Raw genomic sequence first — 8,792 nt, 5'->3', positions numbered from 1 at the left:
ATATATAGTTACAATTTTATATATATAATTGAGATAGCTCACGATGAATTTATTTAAGTTTGACTTATTTAATATATGAGTTCAAATTTAGGATTAAGCTTGACTCATAAGCTCGTAAATTTAGTTTATCAAACTGATAACGAATTTAATTCGAATTGATTTTCGGCTCATTTCAAATTAAATCCTAATTATTGTTGATAGGAAAAGTATATGGAATCAAGAGGTGACCAGCCAAAAAGTAAACAACCTAATTAATTTATAATTATCTTAATTAATTTATTTTTTTAATTTACAATATTTGTTATTAATTGCTGTTTCATTAAAATCAGCTTTTGAGTAATATGTTTCAAAAAATGCTCCTGGGATCACGGAGCAGAAATCAAGCCCGATTCTTCACCCTCTATTCCCTTTGGTGGCTACGGTGCATGGTTCTCTCTTCATATCATTGATGCCGCCGATCTCATCCATCCGACCATCCAAGCAGTAATCCCTTCTCAGGCGAAGACAAGGCTCCCAATTCTTCATCCTCTCTCCCTCTTGGTGGCTACAGTGCATGGTTCGCTCTTGGTTACATCAACGACGCCAACCTCCTCCATCGGACCATCCAAGCGCCGCTCCATTCTCAAGTGAAGTCTACGCTCCCGATTATTCACCCTATCTCCCTCTCGGCGGCTATGGTGCATGGTTCGCTCTTGGTTACATCAGCGGCGCCAACCTCCTCCAATCAACCATCCAAGAGAAGGGTGCGATGCAACACTTCCGGAAGAGAGCATCTTTCATGGCGTTTTCAACCCCGGAAGGTGGATCGATTAGTACATTGATCAATCCAACCCAAGACGATGAACAACTCAGTGTGGGTGAAGTAGTTATTCAAGAGCAAGAGGGGTCGAAAGTATGTTGCATAAGCTGCTCTTGCGTTGTAAGAAATTTTATAACAATGTGTTATTTGAATGTTTATTATTCATGCTAATTAGATATTTTTTTCAGTTCAAAAAGTATATTCATTTGAAAAATTTTGGTACAGTGATATATTTAGTTGAGCAAAGTATGCTTAAAATTGCTACTAAATACTTACCCAGCATGTTCAAATCATAAGAATTGTCATCATTAAAGTATGCTTGACTCTCAAATTTGTTTTGCAATAACTTTTTATGATTTTTATTGGACTCATTCATTATATAGTAAGGAAGGATCTTAACTTGATAATGGTTTTTTATTGTGTCTTTAATTGAAGGTCGACAAAATTACTGACATCGTTGTGACTAGAAAGGATGAGTGTGCTATGTGAATGTTTCTAATTCATGCTAATTAGATATTTTTTAAGTCACATTAGATTTTTCACTATGTTAATTTTGTATTATTGACTAAGAAAGAATATGTGCTCTTTTTGGTAGTATTTAAGCCTTGGCAAGGTTTTGATGAGAATATGCTTTGATTTTACTTTTCATCTACTTTCTTAGGGTAGGTTACATCAATTTGGAATATGCTTTCAATATAATATAACTATATTAGTGAGTGCTATATGAATCCTGAAATGGTATCAGACCATATAATGATATAAAAGAAAAAAAAAGTAGAGTGATGATTGTACACTTCTCTAAAGTTCAAATATCATTTCTATATTTATAATCATAGGATTTTACTGAAAATATTCGTAGGTTACTATATAAAGGTGTTTTGTGATTTGTGAACCTATCAAATGTATTTACTTTGGAGACAGTTATGGCCAAATTTGGGGAAGAAATGACACCATATGAATTGGGCTACTTTTATAAATATTTATTAGATTCAAAATAGCTAGATTATTTTAGGTTGAATAATAATTGTGAACTTTATTTTTAAAAGTAGATGTTTCTTTGTTTTTATAATTGTCATTAGATGGTTGTTTCTTTATTTTTTAGATAGATATTTCTTTGCTTATGGCTGCGTATGTGTCTTTGCTTATGGTTGCAGAAGGATAATTGTAGAAAGTCTATTTTAAAATGATTGATAAATTTGAACTGATCGAAGAGAAATTTGAAACAGTTGATGAATTGGATGAAGTGAAAGAGACGTGATCCAAGTGTAGCAATTAGAAAGTTATTCTTTGTTTAGCTAGTTGTATAGTAATGATATATCCATTTTCTAAACAATGTAGCTTCACCCCCTCTAACAAAATATAAAGTTTTCGACAGATGTTTCTTTTGTTAAAAAAAATAGATGTTTTTTTATACTAAATGGATGATTCTTTTTGTATTACTTTTGGTCATGATGAATTCCTGTATCAACAGTGTTGCAAATTGTATGGATAAGTTAAATAAATATCATGATTCCTTTCATTACATTTTAGCATGATGACAAATTTATAGTTACTTATGTAGGATAATCTTGTTTTGATTTTTCATTCACATGGCTCCTGTTAAAGTAACATCTATTTAGTATGGAAAAGGAACATCATGATGCTTGACAGAAGTAATATCTACTTAGATTTTTACAAAAATAATTAGGTACCTAACAGAAATTACTTGTATTTATTCTTTACTGCAGAGATGATTCAATTGATAGTGAATACAAGTATCACAAAAGAAAGAAATAATTTTTTGTATTTATTCTGATACTTGTTTAATAAAATTTAAAGAAGGAAAAAAAAGATAAAGAAATGAACAACAACAATATCTGGTTATTTGCTTTTTCAAGAGCAATCAAAGTGTTTTGACAGCTTTCCTTTTACCCACTGTTTGCTTTATGCCGTTATTATACTTGAACTTTGGACTCCAGAGTCCACATACACAACATACTACTTAGTACTACTTAGTGATGAACTTATGAGGCAAGTGTTACTTGCATGATTAAATTTGTTATCTAGTGGTCAGGGTGTACACAACAAATGAATAGTCATTTATGTCTATTATATATTAACTATAAAAATGCTGATAAGTCACAACAATTGAATCAATAAGTACAATATGCGTTCAATTACTTCAAAGTTAATTTTCACCTAAAATGATGATTCATTTCAAAGAATAATCCATTTAGTATAAAAAGAAACATCCATTTGTTTAACAAGAGAAACATCTGATGTAGATTTTTGTATATTGTGCTCGGCTCTTCAGGATGCCCCTACAAAGTGAAAGCAAAACAAAGCATTTATGGTCAACGTTTATGCAATAGATTAATAGCCATCTATGTCTATTATATATTAACACGTGATAACTCGGAACACATATCCAGAACCATCCAATTCCCAGTGCAAAGAAACATCATAATGCCTATCAGAAGCATCATCCACCTAAAAGTTTGGATAAAGTCACCAACAACTTCACAATTTCAGCAATAGCAGTTCATATACCTGCAGTGAAACAAGATTTCTTAGGCTCACACGAAACTGATGTAAGGCAGGAAATGCCATATAAACATCCAAAGACACAATCTTAGTAAACTATCTTGAAGCGAATAATAATTTAGGAAAAAACATATGCAAATCAAGTTCAATGTGCACGCAGATGAGAGAACGGTAAATATCATTGTACCTTTTTTTCCATCTTAATTGACTTTTCGGCAACACAATCCTGGTGCTTGTTGACAAGAAACAACCCCAAATCCTTTAACAAAACCCGCATACAAAATCAGAAGCAACATCAAAAAAGTCCTCAATTATATATTGTTGTTGCTGCTACACAAAACCCCAATCAATTAATACCATATAAAACCCAAATCAAAAGCGATATCTATCCATTCCTTAATTATACACAAATCAGAAGCAACATCCAACTAGTCGGATCAATTCTACTAAAACCCTTCATCAATCCACACCCTTTATTCAACACTAACCAAGTATTATCCGTTATTTGCTATTCACCCATCCAAAAAAATTAAAGTGTAAGTTGGATTTGGTTTCAAAATAAATAATGGTAAAGGTAAGGATTAATAAATCAGAACATGGCCATGAAAATGCTAAATCGAAAAGTAGTTATCATAGTAAAAAAATTCTTTGAAGAACTCGGATAAAAACTAATCTCAAACTATGCATACGTTCAATTTGTAAAACTTATTACCTCAATACTTATTATTTAATGTTTATTATTCCAAGTGGTCGATGCTACAAATGTTGTTGAATTCTTTCAATTGTGTGAGATAATTGAATCTAAAGTTTGCTAAAAAGTACAAAACTATAACCTGAGCTAAACTACTGATGTAAGAGTGCACATAGTTGATCAATAACCATACCAATTACATGCTATTTAACTAAAAAAAAACATCCCGCCAACATCAACAAAGAACAGAAAAGAAAATAAAATTCTACATCATATGCTGTGAATAAAAAAATTATTTTCCTATAATTGAAAGATAAGAATTATTACTATTATCATTATTGTTATTTTCTAATTTTGCCGTTGTGATATAGTGGCTAATATTGTGATTCAGGAGGGTGCGGAAGAATTATAAGAGCCAAATCATGTTGTTTATAAAGTAAAAGATTCAAATTCAGAAATTAATTACAATTCAAATAATTAATTACCATTCAAATATATTCTATACAAAAACCTCTAATTGGAATCACAAAGAAATTCTAGTCCCTTCACATTTGCTTTCTCTGATGATGATATTATGCAAAAGTCATGCTTTCACTATTTTGTGAACTGCTATAAAAATAACAATTCAGTACTTTTTAAAACTTTCACCATTATGAAGTTACAGGAATCGAGCATGATGAAATACGAAAATAGGGAACCAAGCATAAAGTATCATCTTCTCTTGTAGAAACAGAGAAACCTTTTAAGGAACACAAAAAAGCACAAGAAACAGGATAACAATACCGTGTCCAAATCCTTTTACAAAAACTTGCACATGAAATCAGAAGCAACATCTAACAATACCTTAATTATACCAAAATCAAAGGCAACATCCAACAAGTATCATCCACGGAACTGAAACCCTATATCAATAAAAACAAGCTATTAAATACTTACCAATTAGTTATGTGAAGGGAGGTTTCGAGATTGGAGCAGTGGACGTCCTATTGCATTTGGCGGAGCAGAACAGGGAAGCTTCAATGGCGCTGCCAACACCGACATGCAGCAGCAGCGGCGCACCCTTGGTGAGAAGGAGAACCATCTTGTTCCTCGCACCTGGGTGGAACGATGTTGCCGCGGCCGAAATTGGGGAAGCTCTGATTAACGCGTTAAGAAGCACGTCAAGGAGATGGGAGCGTTGTGGCGTTCTGAAGCAGTCTACGGAGGCCGGCTGTTGCCCGCACGTGGTGGACGGGGGCGCAGCGTCCGATGAAGGCGGAGGAGAAGATTGCACGATGAACTGGCGCGGCCGTGGATGGTTTTGGGCTTCTACTGCGGTGAAACGGTGAAAGGAGAGTATAGGGTTTAGTTAGGGTGAACTGTGTTTACCTGGGTGAATTTTTGGATGTTGCTGTAGTGAGGGTGGGCTTCGGGGTCCAGCCCAAGAGGAGTTGGCAGGTTTTTGGCTGGTCCCTCTTAGTTCCCTAGAATTATTATTGTTGATATACAATATGACGTAATAATATGTCACAATAGCATAACATGTTTCAATTAATCACTCAGCGTGCTATATTATCATATCACGTCATATAATGCATTACATTGCAGTTTACAGTACTATCATTGATAAAAAAAAGGTAGACAATAATTTTTGTGAATAATGTGAATAATGAACTTTAAAATTTGTCCAATAAAGTAAAAACATACTACATCCTAAATTATCTACCTAAATCTTAATATTAGGATAACCATTTGTACACTCAATGAATTAAACATTTGATATATCTATTGTTCACATTGTTTAGAATTTTCATTGTCTATTTATATATACTTTTCCTAAAAAAAATTAAAATGATTTATGAAATAAATTTTTAAGATGATACTAATATTTACAAAATTTTCGAAACTAAATAAAGAATACATATACTGAATAATGATATAATTACCTACTGAAAAAAGGAATATATATAATTTCAAAAATCAAATTAAACGATCACTATTTTCTGTTAATAAAAAGCAGTGACTTGCATCATTGCATGTACCGTTAATCCATAACTATATGCAAATACCTTTTTTATATATAATTTTAGTAAATATAAATAAATAATTATAAACACTTGTCTTATTATCAATATCAAATGTGTATAAAGCGGATAAGTTTTTATATTCAAAAGATGCTCCTTTTTTGTTTTGGCCAAGATTGAAAGCGATGGAAAGAAAACACATCATCTTTCCATTTTAAATATCTCTTACGGGTTTTGTTAAAGAGTTTTTTGTGTTGAAAGTTATTTATTTATTGTGGGTTTCGTGGAAAGTATTTGTTTGCTTAAGATTATTATTGGTGTGTCCTCCATTATGGCTGGTTTTCCTTCGGCATAGCTTAGCTTGATGTTGATGATTCCAAACTTAACATTATATAAAGCTGTCTTGAAAGCTTCTTATATGATTATTAAAATCGAGTAGATAAAAAATTTGCCTCTGGTGCAGTATGGACAAGTTTTGATAAGCCTGCCAAAGATAACTGACATATATGCATGAGATAAAATGAGAATTCATAAGAAAGAGAATAATTAAAGAAGATATATAAGTAGAGAATAATTTAATTCATTTGAACAAATATTAGCAACTTTACATATAAATATGTTTTTGTCGATTATTAAATGGTTTGAGGTTTTTGTCAAAATATAGTTTTAGACTTTAAAAGCGTATGTATATATAGGCCCAACTCTGGATAGTCGGGGAATAGAGGTAATTTTTTTTTAGTAAGATACATTATTAGATAGTGTCCAATTCTAAGTATTACATATTCACTCATACCACACTTAAACACACAATATTAAGAGTTTTATCAATTACTTGATATTAGCTAAATTTTAAATTTGAGTGCACTCATTGCAAAGTATAAAGTATAGAAGATGACCACTAAACTAAGGCTCTACGTGCACTCATTTAATATTTTGTGATATTTTGTTTTCATCTTATTTGTGAATAACATGATCTATTATAAATCTCGAGTTGAATGTAAGTAAATTGGTTTGTTTTAATTGGCTAACTAAATTATAATTGTGAAAACTGAATCCATAATTAATCCAGTCATAATATTAGATTACTAGCTCAACTGTTAAATTAGTGGTTAAATAGCCTCATGGCAAAACAAGAATTATCTAACCTGAATGCCCATATTTGAATCTACCTTTTAATACTCTGGAATTATTTTCATGTTTCTGAAATTTGGAGTCCTATATCGAGGACTGTGTTGGAAAGAAGCCTTTGCAGTTTGCACCCTTTGTAAGGCTTATGACAGCATAGAGTGCACATGTGGGAAGTGGAGGTGCATATGGTCGGGTGAAGCCGAATTTTATATGATACAGACCCAATTTGAAATATACATCGGGTCTATTTATTAGATTCGAACCCGACCTTAGACCCGATGCCAATACACTTTCGGGCCACAATTATATCGGGTGAAAATCGGCCCGTTAACATTACATTACATTGATACCTTCTTGTAAGCTAGCATGTAAAAATATCCAAATTTTCAAGACTCCAACCATTATTTGACATTGTAAAATTCACTTAGAAAAATATAACAAGAACCAACCCTTCTTCAAAATTAAAGCATAACCACAATCAATACTAATATTGTCTAATAACACCAAATATTTAAATCAATACAAATAACACAATATTATATAGTTTAAAGTCTTATGCATTCTAAATATAAAACATTAACTTATAGTCTTATAATAACTAATAGTACAAAATATTAAGGTTTACAATACTTATTGGTGGGTATTGGATAAAAGGATGGAACCCAAAAAAGCACCTTGAGGAGTTGAATTTTTCTTCGGTGGGAATTATATTGGTGGAAGTGGATTGGTTGGATTTGGAGTGTAAAGGTGTCATCTAGTTAAAAGAAAACCAAACTAGATATCCCTTCACTAATGTCACATGTCATGAGCTTTAGTTTAACTTGTGGAAATCAATTTCTTACCTTTTTCAGTTGAAAAGACTTGAGGTGACAGGAATACCTAAATATATTTGGGATAAAAGGAGTAAACCAAATATCAGACTAAAATCATTGGACAATAAATTTCCTTTTCAAAATGGTTTTACACTATAAAAGGACCTCAAGCCACCTCTTTAAAGCACCTTGACCTTTTTTTTCACTTCTGAAGCTGAGAAGATAGAAAATCCATCTTTTTCTCTCCCTAAATTTCCTCTCATTGTTCATCATTCCATTCATCACCCTCACAAGTAAAAACTGGCATTTGGCTGTTCCACCAGAACACTCAACAACCATTAACCAACCCCTGTCCATTTCAAACAAAGCTCATTCATCCTTTTGTGACATTAGTGGAGGTCTTAACACTTGTTCTCCACCTCTATTCCTCATTATTAGTTCCTGTATTGCTTATTCGTCATTAATAGAAGTGTTTTCCTCACAAGTATACTTACCCTGAATCTCTCATCTTAACAATTATTTTTCACTTAATTTATTTTTCACGAAAATCACCCGAATCACCTGGCGACTCCACTGGGGAGGAACACTTCGACGTGATGGCTGAATCTAGCAATACTCATCCTGGACAGAATCGACCACCTAAGCGACACTCAATAACCCCTCGGAACCTCAACCTCAACTTGGGATCACCTCAAGATGAGGACATGCACAACCAAGAAGAAGAACACATGGAGCAGCATAATCTGGGTGCGGGAGGAGAAGGAGCTCATGCCTACACGAATTTCTTCACACCCCATGCTGGAGGTACCGCTGGCATGCACACTCATGTAACCATT

The 8,792-nt window shown here is 32.8% G+C and overlaps 1 long non-coding RNA gene across 1 annotated transcript; it reads right to left on the bottom strand.

Moving 5' to 3' along the window:
- LOC107641764 lies at positions 2,960–5,615 on the bottom strand. Its single transcript, XR_001620416.2, has 3 exons — positions 4,950–5,615; positions 3,510–3,581; positions 2,960–3,328 (listed from the first exon to the last, which is right to left on the bottom strand). It is a non-coding gene; the product is annotated as an uncharacterized LOC107641764 (long non-coding RNA).

This window comes from Arachis ipaensis, chromosome B05 (genome assembly GCF_000816755.2).
Source record: "Arachis ipaensis cultivar K30076 chromosome B05, Araip1.1, whole genome shotgun sequence".
In the NCBI taxonomy this organism is placed as follows: Eukaryota; Viridiplantae; Streptophyta; class Magnoliopsida; order Fabales; family Fabaceae; genus Arachis; species Arachis ipaensis.
The sequence above is the reverse complement of the archived record's forward strand: the minus strand, read 5'-3'. Positions and strand labels throughout refer to the sequence as shown.